This window comes from Plectropomus leopardus, chromosome 14 (genome assembly GCF_026936395.1).
Source record: "Plectropomus leopardus strain MGB_pleo_1.0 chromosome 14, ASM2693639v1, whole genome shotgun sequence".
NCBI lineage: Eukaryota > Metazoa > Chordata > Actinopteri > Perciformes > Serranidae > Plectropomus > Plectropomus leopardus.
The window spans coordinates 30,450,619-30,463,838 of record NC_142189.1 but is presented as its reverse complement, the minus strand read 5'-3'; positions in this window follow the sequence as shown (position 1 = coordinate 30,463,838).

The window sequence follows — 13,220 nt, the reverse complement described above, 5'->3', positions numbered from 1 at the left end:
CTATGACATGTTCTCTTTCAGATTCAGTCTCATGCAATCATGCTTTCTGCTTCTACTTTTCACAGTCATGTGCTATTACTGTACCAACTTATGTGACCCTATAATCTTTGCTCGTTTTTGCATATTCAAACAGTATTTTTCAGTAATTAACGAATCTTACAGAAAAACGACCCCTGCTCAGATTCTGCATATGTGGCCTAAATATTCAGCAGATTCCCTGTTAGCCTCCTCCTCTCCTCCCCTCTCCTTTAAAGATTTCCAGATGCTCCCTGTTCACACTGGAATGTCGCTACAACTTCATGTCTCCCGCAAGCTTCATTCTTTTGAGCCCCCCACCTCTTTTCTGCCCTCTCCTCTTACTGCCTCCTCACACCTCCCACTTCTTTACGTCCCTAATTAACCCTTGAAAACCTAGATCGACGTCAGTTTCCTTGTGCTGTATTGATATGCCCTTTACAAGCATTTACATCTTAGAAACCACAGATTTTCATTTTTAATGAGAAAAAAAAACAATTAGAAACTTGGCAAGAGATGTTCCACAAATTAAAAAAAATGTTTAAGGTAAAGAAAATGACCTTAGCTAAAAAAAAAAAAGAGAGAGCGATAGAGAGAGAGAAAATCAGTAAAAAAAAAGATCAAATAACCAAGGAAAAATAATGAGAAAACTTTATAATTATTATAACTATGTATTACAAATTAGGTTACATAAAATAATATAATGATTAATTTTATATATTTTTTTATTTTATTATTTTACTATTTATTATTATTTTTTATTATTATTTGATTATTTTTTACTTTCTCTTTCTTTTGTCAATTTCAGGTAATTTTCTTGTAACTTTTGACAGTTGTTTTTGCTCATTTTTGGCTCTTTTCTTGTTAAGTTGCTTACCGCTATCTGTCCATGTTTTTATAAGTTTCCAAGGCTTAAACTCACTGCTTTCAGTTGTCTTGTCTTCCCACCTTGGCCTGCTTGCAATCTTTTTTAAACCTTTGTCGAGATCCACTTTTTTAAACCTTTGTCTAGATCCATGTAGATCCCTTTTGGGGTTAGACTGGTGTGTTGGTGTACAGCTTTTAATGTAAAATGTAAGTATCCACACAGTTCCAGGGGCTTTTTTTTTGTACCCTAACAAGAATCAGATCAGGAGGAATGACTTAATACTTTGCAGACAAATACAAAAAACTAAAGAAAAAATCTGAGTACTGGCCCAAACTTTGCACACAAAGCATACTCTGAAGGTCACTGTCTTCCATTTCTTTAATTCACATTTGCATTAACTGTAAAACCCACAGATGTAGAGGTGTGTGGACGTGTACAGGCTTTGTGGTCTCTCGCTCTCACACACATACACACACACACACACACACACACACACAGCCATGCATTCACAGTGCAGCCAAGTGCGACAAATGTGCATCTGCTTCCTGTGCAAACAGAGGTGGTCATACATGCTCTCTGCAAACTGAATTCAGCTGACTGTGACGATTAGTTTTCACTGGCAGTGAGCAGCCACCGGAGGGAGCTGTGGTACTGACCAACATACACCATAGTTACAGTAGTAGTTGCTAAGGCGGTGGACTATTATAGAACAAAGGCCGCTACACAGCATGAAACATGGCCAGTGCTCTTTTAGCCACTGTTTTGTCAGTAACCATGTCATCAGAAGGGATCATTAAAATATCACTGTGGTCACAGCTGTTCACAGAAATGCTCATCTAGCTGCCTCATAATATAAGCTTAGGTTATGGTGGTGCAGCCAAAACAAATCTGACCAAAGCTTGACTTAAATGATCTTAGGTGTCTTAACTGATTATTTTAGCAACAAGGGAGCAGTGAAACTAGCTGCAAATACAAACACTGATCAATACTATCACCTTATGAAGTTGTTTTGTTGAAACATAAATAAAAAAGGTTCAGCAGTGAGGTTTAAAGCTGCATAGTTGTGTTCTTGTCCACTTGGGGGCAGCACAACAAACTATAAACAAAACATTTTGGCAATATTGACATTATTATGATATTATGGAGTTCTTATGACGAGAGTGTAAGCATACTGTTCTCATCCCAAAGTCAAATGGAGCAGCTGTGGCTCAGAGATAGAGCAGGTCGTCCACTAATCGGTAGGTTGGTAGTTTGTTCCCCGCCTCCTCCAGTCAACATGTCAAAGTATGCTTGGGCAGGATACTGAACCCCAAATTGCTCCTTATGACTGTTCCATCAGTGTGTGAATGGTTCAAAAACCAAGTAGCACATGGCACCTTGGACAGAAGCCTCAGCCACCCGTGTGTGAATGTGTGTGTGAATGGGTGAATGTGATTCGTAATGTGAAAGCGCTTTGAATGGTCAAAAATGACTACAAAAGCGCTTGCAGTGATTTTGGCGGAAGATCCCAAAACAACAAGCCACCTTTCGTGTCTGTATGACATGCCTCCAGATGGCGTCAGTTTGGAATGTGACTGGACAGAACGGCTCGGGGTGTTATGACACGCCGCTGGATGGCACATGCTGTGACTTTCTTTTCCTGCACCTTATTATGTGTGTCATTCTCCTAAATCTAACCATCTGTGGCAGCAAGCACATTTGTTGTTTTCTCAGCTTTGGTTGCCATGTGCTTTTGTTGTCAAAACATAACCACATGCAGCACAATCCCAACATGTGCTTTTGTTGACATCACGGTTGGGGCATCCTGGAAGGTCAACAGCAGACGCAGAAAAATAGCCAGAGTGTAATATGCAGATGCAGAAAGAAAGGCTGATAAATACCCATGACTACTACAGAGTCATTTGATGCAGGTTTAAATGCTAGCTGATTCCTTTCAGCTTGATGTTAGCAGGTATTAGTGTTTTTTGGGGTTTTTTGTAGTGGGAATGGGGCTCTAGCCTTTGGCTTGGTTCGACTTCTGTTCTGGGCTGCTGAAGGGGTCAATCTGAGGTATTTTTTGCGGTTTGGATACCTGCTGCTGCTGTTAAACCAGGTTGATCAGGAGCTGAGTTTGTGGACTGTAAAACCAAAACAAAGAGCTAAAAGACACTAAAATGCTTTGCAGAGCTGGGCGAATCTGCAGTTGACTGCTAATTCCCTGCAGATTCATCATTATGAGAAACCCAGTTCACATTACATATAGTTATTTGATCTATTCTAAATGAAATATAAAACTATTGACAGTGTAGCTTCCAAGATATACTATGCACTGTAAGACATGATCATATTTTATCAGCCAGTTTAGGAGTCACACTAGTCATTGCAACATAGCATGTTAAAGACCCCAAAGTCCCTAAAAAGCTTTCTTTTTGTTCTGCTAAACTGTATGATAAATGTTCCATGTTTCACTAGACATTTCTTTCCGATCACCGCTCTACTTGGCGAGCTCACTGCGCTTTCTGTGAAAATGTGATTCGTGGTATTTGTGTCAGTTACAGGCCACCATATGCTGTGCCAGAAGCCTACTGTGGTACTTCCTAGCCAGTACTTTGTCTTTTATCTGCTCTCTGAACACAGCCACTCTCCTCTGTTTTAGCTGAAATAGACACAGAGCATTTGGGTGAGGTGATTCATTTGTTTACCAGGAGCAGGCTGCAGGATTTGACTGTCTTTCAAAATTCCTTAGTGATGATAATAAACCAAGCAGTGAATGAGTGCAGCAGTTGCCTGTTCAAACACAATGAAGTTTTTTCTTGATGGAGATAGACACGACTGATGGAGAGAAGAAAGAGTTCATATACAGCATGATTCACATATACATATTTAACATATATAATTTATCATACACCATTAAACAGTCACTTATAAACTGCAATGATTCATGTGCAAAACATAACTGAATCCATATTACATAGACTGGTTATAACCTTTCAGTTCTCACACACACTAATCATATCTGTACCTTTTCTGCCTTTCTGCTTACTGTTAGCTTATTATTTTCACATAGAATACAGTGCACTACATCAAAAGAAGCATGTAACCTTCCCTTACACCCACCCCAGCTTCTCACTTGTAACAAGTACATTAGCTAAAAAGAAGCTAATATAGAAATATAAAAAATATACAATATAAAAGAGCCTGCAATATATCAGACAAACTTCACAATTTGTCATAATTCATTCAGATGGTCTCCTTGTATCAGTACTTTCCCCAAGTCGCCATGTTCCAAAAAATATGTGAGGGTCCCCAAAACTTTTCATACAAATTCAGTTTACATGTATTTATGTAATATATAACATTTTTTCCATAAAAATTATTGACCCTACATACCTTTTCTTGATTCAAGCCCCCAATTCTAGATATTTTTTTTCTTCCAGTAAAATCATAACTACAGTTTTGCCTGCAGTAAACACATCAGTTCATTTGAATTATTATTTTTTCCTCCAAAGAAGATCAGATGGATTCAATCCCCAAATAACAGCCTTCGCTACCTATAAAGACAGGCTTTTATCAGTCATACAAACAACTTCATCCTAAAAAGTTCTTATCATTTTATATTCCTGTATGCAGTGTATAAACGTCCCTCGTAGAAGGCCACACAAACTTCTGGAATTTTATTGTAAAATCTGTGTATTTTAGTAGTTGACAAGTAAGTGTGCATCAACCAGTTGTACTAAAGAAATTTCAAGGTTGGAATCTGCTGTTTGTACTTGCCCCTCTGTACAGGCCCTGTCCCATTCCCCAGTTGATATTTTTGAATTTAAAGGAAATTGGGGAAGTGGGAAACAGCAGAGCTCAGTGGAGGGGCAGGTCAGATGGTTGGGCTGTTGGGAAAGGGGTTATCGTGGGCAGGTAGGCACAGCTGAGTCTGAAATGAAAAGACACTTAAGCCATGTTTAGATGAGAACGGCCCTACTGAAAACGGAGAAGTCTTTCCTTTGTGTTTTAAAAAAAATCCATGTTCATATGATAACATTGTGCAAAAACGATCCTCGTGTACATGGATCCATAAAAACAGCTGAAAAACGCTGTAGTATGCATGTCAGGCCAGTAGTTGGCAGTGTAACTTTGTAATGACACATCATAGAAGAACACCACAAACATGCGCAAAGTGCGGCCGGAACATCACTGTTCTCACAGGATCCGTGCTTTTCCAGTTTACACGGCGAAAGAAGAGGTTTCATTTTCAGGAGATTACGCTGTGGAACCCCGTTTCAAAAGTTTGTGTTTTCAGGCCCCCAAAACGCTGTTACTGTGTGAACAAAAGGTCAAACTGCAACAAAACTTGAACGTTTCATGCAAGAACTGTTGCTGTGTAGAGAGACTATAAAAGAAGCGACCCCTTAGAGTTTATTTAGACTGCCAGCTAGAAACCATTTTTTGGCATGTCTAGATCCAACACGCCATTGGAAAGCCATGTCACCAGCCTTGCTACGTAGTTACTGACACCTACATCGTTACCATGGCAACCATGGTAGAAAGACTGATGTCTGGAAATCTGATCTGATCACTTGCAAAAAAACCTGTGTGAACAGTCTGTGTCCAAGATCTGAAACAGTCAGAACATATAGCCTTCGAGACATGGAATACCATCCGGAATAATGAATGAATATTGGATGAATGGGAGACAATTTATGACAATGAATTTATGTGCACTTAAGCAGTGGGCGGGTTGGTGGCATTCCCCCAGAAATTAGAAGGTTAAAGTTTGAACCGGTTTAGGCACAAAAACAACCTGGTTGGTTTAGATAATTATTGCAGTTTGGATCATAGTTCAATGGACCTATGTTCTCATTGTGGTTTGGATTTAAATGGCCCTACCAGCTGATCCTTGTTAAGGTTAGGGGACAACCCAAAGCTGCTGGCCATACGTTAAGGTGTACCATTTACCCTAAATTGCAAATAAAACCTCAGAAAACAGGAAGAAACAAACATGAGCTTGAACTTGATTACTGTCAGGCTTCATGTTCTCACAGCTGTTGGTCTTATCAAATATAACATGCTCAGCTGTCCAGTGTGGACACACCAAGCTGTGCAGTCTAAAAAAAATCCAGCCACAGATTTTCAGACCAACTCACTGTTTTTCTTTCAGAAAATGTATTTTTCACGGTATTGACTGAGATCTTTCTTCCTGTCTCTACTTGCCTCTCTCTATCTCCTGTCTGTCTTTCTCTCCAACACACACACACACACACACACACACACACACACACACGCTCACAGAGTCAACACCACTTGAGCTCACATAGCGAACAGGCATAATAAAAGGGAGTGTGAGTCAGTCTCTGTCTCTGTCAATCACACACAACATCATGGAAACGACTGGCTCAATTTTAACAAGACCAGCTACAGCGCACAATTGAAACTGAGTTTCAAAAAGCCCGTACAATTTTCAGTGTGTTTCCCTGCATTTCTGTCATAGACAGTATAAAAGGAGTGGACGCACCCATTGTGACATCACCCATTGGTTTGTGGACTACAGTTTTGAAGCCTCAAGTTGGTGTAGTGTACACAACACGCCCCTATAGACCATGCCCACCACTAGTACGAGACAAACCAACACGTTCTCATCCCAACTTGTCACATGGTGCTGCTCTTTCATGCACATAATGGGACGACGCCACGTGGTTCTTATGTTTACACAATATGAGCACATGGCGACCAAAGTGGACTGTCACAGTGGTTTGGATTAGGCAAAAGTCATGGATGGCTAGGTTTAGGCAAAAGAGGCACATGGTAGGGTGTAGAAAAAAACTCACATCCACACAGGAAGCAAACTTCAGACTCCCGCACAAACTTCTGTTGTTTGTTGGACCCATTCACTTCCCCACCTGCCCGCTCTAGAGGTGCACTTGCGCTCCTTATATTACGTTGTTACCAGCGGTGATGTTACTTGACACTCTCCTTCAGTGACCAGTTCCGTCTGGCCACGTTTTCAAGAGAAGCCGCCTGTTGGCATTACATTCGGACTCGCCTGGTGCCAGGCAGCCGTCTGCCAGCGTATAATTAAAACACCACCGCTTCTGCCTGATCGTGTTTCAGTTGGATGCAGAAGAGAGTTTAGAGTGAGAACAGACTGGACAAAGCCACCAACACAAAAGTTTTCTGACCCATGTTACATTGATTCACTGTAGTGAATAAATATGAGACTAAATGTAGCGATAATCCACTTTATGGTTCAGAATACATGAAGACGTGATTCATTTTGTAAGTAACAAGATGTAGCCTTCCCATTACCCTAACCTCAACTTGCTTTTAAGCCAGTACTTCATAGCCAGCTAATTGCTTGCTCAGCATAAGCATAAGTAACGAACTGAAGCCTTCCCATTACCCTCACCCTAACTTTAACCATCTCTCTTTTATTATAATCTATGATTTTAGCATAATATTTGATAGCTAGCTTATCACTAACTTAGCAAATTTGTTTGGACTTCCGCCTTCAGGCCACGAAGCAAAGGAGGCTGATTGTGGACTGACATGTCAGTATGGTTGGTGAATCCTTTAGCAAGTGGGAGGGTGACGTAGCTGTGCTCAAACACGTTTTACACTGCCTTTTCACGACAGGAGATATGGTGCTGTCATGCTGCCTTGCTGTTCTGTATAAAAGCTACTGTCGTGAAATAGGAGGACAGAATTGTCTGGCAAAACAATGTTTGTGTTAAAGAGACAGCTGGCAGGATGGGACTATGGGCAGGATGGGTGTGGTGTTTTGATGGTGTGTTATGCGTGCAACCCACTGCGGGAGATTTAAAAACCGGCTGATAGCAGTAAGCTGCTAACTCAAAGACAAAATTGGAGATGTAAATTTCTGTCGATTGGGAAAATAATAAGATTCCGGAGTTCTTTTACCCTCCGAGCAGAGGACGAGATCAGCTGACATACAACAGGGACGGTAAATGATTGTTATTGCCATGTCAAGCCATTTTTAGTGTTGCACATTAGAGGCCTATGCTGTTGTGTGAAACGTCACTCCTGTCATGCCTCTTTTGGATCTGCAATGCTGGCATGCTGTCTAAAGTCAAACACTGGAGCAGCATGATGCTACCATTGTTTAGTTCTGGATAGAAATGCAAATGAGGCATAAAGAAGAGACATCATGGTGACCTAATAGCACAAACTCTGTGTAAAAAGGGGTACAGATACACATACACAGACCCCTCCATGTTCCACACACACACAATGTGAACTGGGACCAAAGAACGAAAGACTTTTCAAGGCAAAACTAAAATATACATTAATTTATATGTTATGCCAACCGCACAACATAATAACCAATATCATAATATTATTGTCATTAATGAATCTGTTTATTTCATTTTAATTCAGTTCATCAGGTTTTATTCAGTGGATAATATCAGATTGTTTAGCAACAGGAGGTCTAACTTCCAATATGAAAAAATAGTTACATGAGATAAACGTTAAATTCTTAAGACAAGAAAGATAAAATGGAAAGTGGAAGTTTATTGAAGTTTTTGCCATTTGACATCTGCTCCACACCCCCTGGACAGCAGACTGTAATATCAGAAAAAATTACTCCTCTTGTTTCCTCTTGATTCTCTTTTATCTGCCTGCAACTCCACCGACCCATTGCCTACTGGCAGCCTGCGGGCTACGTAAGGCCTGCCATAGCTTTCCATCTGGCATTTTTTTCTTCCTATATTGAAGCAACCTCATAATGTGAGATGGAAATAATAATTATATTGGAAATGTTTTTCCTACAAGTATGTATGTTCCACCTAGTATTAAAACATCAGCAATTGTCAAAGCACCACTTGGAGTAAGTTAATAAAAGCCAAGCTTTCAGAAAAAAATTGTGCAATAGTCCACCTTCCACCTGTTCTTCTCCTCTCTCTGTCACTCTGTCTGTCAAACTCACACATGCGGCACCACAGTGATTGGGTTTTTTTTCCCCCCTTATTATTTAACATTTATTATTTTTTTATTGTATTATTAACATTTTATTATTAAACAAATATTAATCAATTTAAGCCATATACTGTATACTGTATATAGCAAGCTTGAATTATTGCATTAAAATTATGTATACGTGTGTGTGTATTATTACAGTTAACAAAAACTGGGCAGGGTTACTTTGCCGTTTCTTTATTTTCTGTTAGAAATCCAGTTTTGTCAATGCTTTTTTCATCAGTATGGAGATGTTTGATGACCATGTCAGGTCCTCTGTAATGCTGATTCATAGGAACCTAAAACTGCTCACTTGCTTCACCTCAGCTACATTAATGTAGACAGAGTGTGTCTTCTGTCTGCCTCCTCTTTTCTAAAATCAATGATTAGTTCCTTGGTTTTGCTGAAGTTGACGAGTAGGTTGTTTTCTGTGAACCACTCTGATTTCCTCCTGACACTAAGTGTCATTGTATGTAATCTGGCCGATAATGGTGGTGTCGCGAAAACTTTGCAACAGAGTTCTCTCCATGTTAGGGGCTGGAGTCGTAGGAGTACAGCGTGAACAGGAGGGGGCTGAGCACACAGCCCTGGGGCACTCCAATGTACAACACTAGAGTGGGAGGAGATGTGACCATCAATCAAAACTGACTGTGGTCTGTTTGTAAGGAAGTCCAATATCAAGTTGCAGAACGTAGTAAGTTTATCAGTCAGCTTCATAGGGGAGATTGTGTTTAATGTTGAGATGAAATCAACAAACAGCATTCTGATGAAGGTGTTCATTTCAAGATGTGTGGGGGCTGAGTGGAGGGCAGTGGAAATGGTATCCGCTGTGGATCTGTTGGCTCTGTATCCAATCTGGTGAGGATCCAGGTTGGCTGAGATGTTGTTTTTGATGTGCTGGAGATCCACTTTCACAAAATACTTTATTAGAATGGTGGTGTGCCACAGGGCCATAGTCATTTAGACTAGACACTGCAGACTAAGAGTGATGATGGCTGTCTTGAAGCAGGTTCATACTTGTATTTGAGGTTTCTACTCCAAATTACTTCCTTGCCTTAATAGTCAAAAACATTTTATTTTCCTCATATGTTTGTGCTGGAACACCTGTATTCACCGTCTCTTTAAGGCCCCTCCTGAAAAAGCTCTGATTTCATTGGTCACTATAAGCGGGTGTTCTGAATCTCTACACACTGCACCATCATTGCAGCCTAAATGACTCTAATGAAGAATAGTGGCATTTTCCACTGTAACAAATCATGAATAAAAACTTCTAAACACAGCTGGACATGTACAAGCAGGAATATGAGTTGAAATTGCAGAGAATTTGCAACATGGTCAACCAAGTTTATATGTTTCCCCAAAAACTCTAAACTACTCGCCTCTGCTATCGGGTACTTTTCTGGGGGTCATTTTCCATTAGAAGATAGTACCAGCTCAGTGTAGGTGGTCGTCATAGTGACGCCGTGGGACACTTCCACTTTGGGAGAGCCCCATTTTCCGGTGTGCACCACTTCTGCAGCATGTAACATTCATAAATTGTGCGGCAGCACGCGGTCAGTAACAGGGTTACTGCGAAATAAATTCTACAATATCCGCTGGTAACATTTCATCTCTCTCTCTGTTCCTTCTGTCAGATGATAAGGAGTTCAGGTGACTACATAAATGTAGGAAGTTGAGTACAGCACCGCTTCACTGCAGCCGGAATAAACACGGATGTTAAATAGTGGAGACAGATGTTCAAAAATGGAGTGTAATGAGCGAATAAATACACAACATTGACATATTACTTCTATTTTTAATTATTTCAGGAATCTGCATGTGCAGAAAATATATATTCTGAAACACAAAGGTGAACCATTTTTATAGCTCCCCGTGAACATCTCAGGGGAGTTGAGCTCCCCTTAGCTCCCCCATAATTCAAACTACGTATACACAGACTCGCACTCACTGGAAACGCTTGTTTCGAGTAAATAAGTATATTATGCGGGACGTTTGCACCTCCATGTGCGTCCACAGTGTGATCTTTCTAGTTGCCATTTTGGGAAAGAAAAAAAATTATATGAAACTGCGGCTGCTTCAATAGCTATGCTGTTTGCGCTATTCAGGGTATGCCATGTGTGCAATGCATTGATGACACAGAAACATTTCTCTCTGACCAATCAGTGGTCTGCAGTGTGTCCACGTCACCTTTTAGTACTTCTTAGTAGCCGGTCGGCTGTTTTTGGAACCCCAGGAGAGCAGGTGCTAAAAAGGTGGTACCAGCTACCAGGTGCTTTTTCCTAATGGAAATCCAAAAAAGGGAGAGTAGAGTAGAGTAGAGTAGAACCGGTACCATGAAGTGGAAAAGCACCAATAGATACATGTCGCATTGTACTTGCAACTGGGAATTGGCTGTAACAAGGAATGGGGGGCACTTTTTACGGTAAAAAATCATTAATGAAAACTTCTTCACACATCTCCACATATTCCAGCATGAAGATGAGCCAAAAACATTGGCGTTAAACATGTTTGCCTGACGTTAGCAGCTACATGTAGCAGTTTACTCACAGCCAGGAGAATGACTCTAACAAAAAAGTCGACACTTTCTATTTTGAAAAATCACCAATAAAAACTAACTTTAAAGACACAACTGGACATGTTTCAGTAGGAATCTAATCAGAAATCTGGAAGACATTCACAACAGCTGCAATCAGGTTTACATGTTTGCCTGACATTAGTATGTAGTAGTGTACTCGCAGCTGGGAATTGGCTGTAACAGGGAATGGGAGCATTTTTGACAAAAAAAAACATGAAAACTTCTGAACACAACCAGCTATGTTCCAGCAGGAATATGATCTGAAATTGGGAGAAATTTACACCATCTGCCATCAAGATCACATGTTTGCTTGATGGTAGCATGTGGCCACATGTAGCAGTGTAGGCTACGTAATGCAGCTGTCTGGAGCATGAAGAAATCTGGTTCATTAGGTCATTTTACTGTAGCAAGAGTAAATAAAAACTGTTAAAAAATGGAGCATTTAGATCAGTGGAAAATCTGAGGTTTTTGCTCACAGGGATTAACTCTATGCACGTGTACCTAATTTCAGTCAGGACCACATAGTCAAGAAAAACACTTCTTAGCAGCTTTTATATTAAGCTTTATTCACAGTTATAAATATTTATAATTTTGCAGTTATTGATATTTGGTGGTATGGCTCTGTTCTGGGGTCCCCCTGCCACCCATGTGCTCACGTGGAAAGCATTAAGCAGGAACAATACATTCCTGCCCTTCCTGTGCATACGAGGAAAGCCTGAGCCAGAGAGAGCAGCAGCGAAACATTAACAAAAAAACCCCAAAGAGCAGGCATCAATGACAACAACGACATTGATCAAGTCAGACAGGCTACAGCAGCTTAAATAAGGCGGCGCTAGTGAGTTAAGTGAATCAGATGCTTAGAGGTGAATCAGCTGGCCATCAGCAGATGAGGGCTTTCATTATATCAGCTGAAATCAACAGTAGCAGCGCTAAACTCCATGACCTGCCTGAATGCTTTGCTCAATTATTTGAAACTCTGGCCACAATTTATATGATAATCCTTCAATTTAACAATATATGGAAAAGCATAATGGGTCCCATTTGAAAATGTCCCTAATGACATTTACTAGCTGGTTGGCACATGTTCTTAGTACACGGCCAGGGATATCAGGCCCAGCAGCTTTTCTCATATTCATTCTCATCATCTCTTTTCTTACATCCTCTGTGAACACTGACAGTGACCGGTCCTCTGGAGGCAGAGTAGACTTGGCAGCTGAGTCTTTGTTGAGAAGATCAAAGCGAGCATAAAAGGTGTTAAGCTCATCTGGCAACATGGCTTTACACATAATGGGGGCCCTCCTGCTTTTATAGCCTGTGATATTCTGGATCACCTGCCACATATTGTGGGTGATCCATATTTGGATGATCCTGGGAAAAAATAATTATTTTTTTTGATAGTCCAAATGGTTTCCAATTCCTATAGCTGTGGCCTATTTTAAATAAAATGCTGTAACTTTTAAATATTATGTGAAATTGTGTCCAAATTTAGAAAACATATCAACTATAAGCAACCTTGCAAATAAATGAATAAATAATCAACTGGATTTGGTTAGGTGAAGAACCAGTGAAATAATAACATGGTTGTAAATCAGTGAGGATGACTAACTTTCCACATGTCAAATATTATCACATGATTCAATGGGTGTTACCAGTGGTTATCAGCCCCATAGATATGGGTTAGAAGGGACCTGCTTAACCTACCAGTAGGTTCAGGTTAGGTTTTGCTGCCCACACTACCTGGTTAGTTTAGAGGAAAACAAACTTATGTAAATGAATTCAAATGAGACAGTGTTGACTTTTGGTTTCACATGACACAAA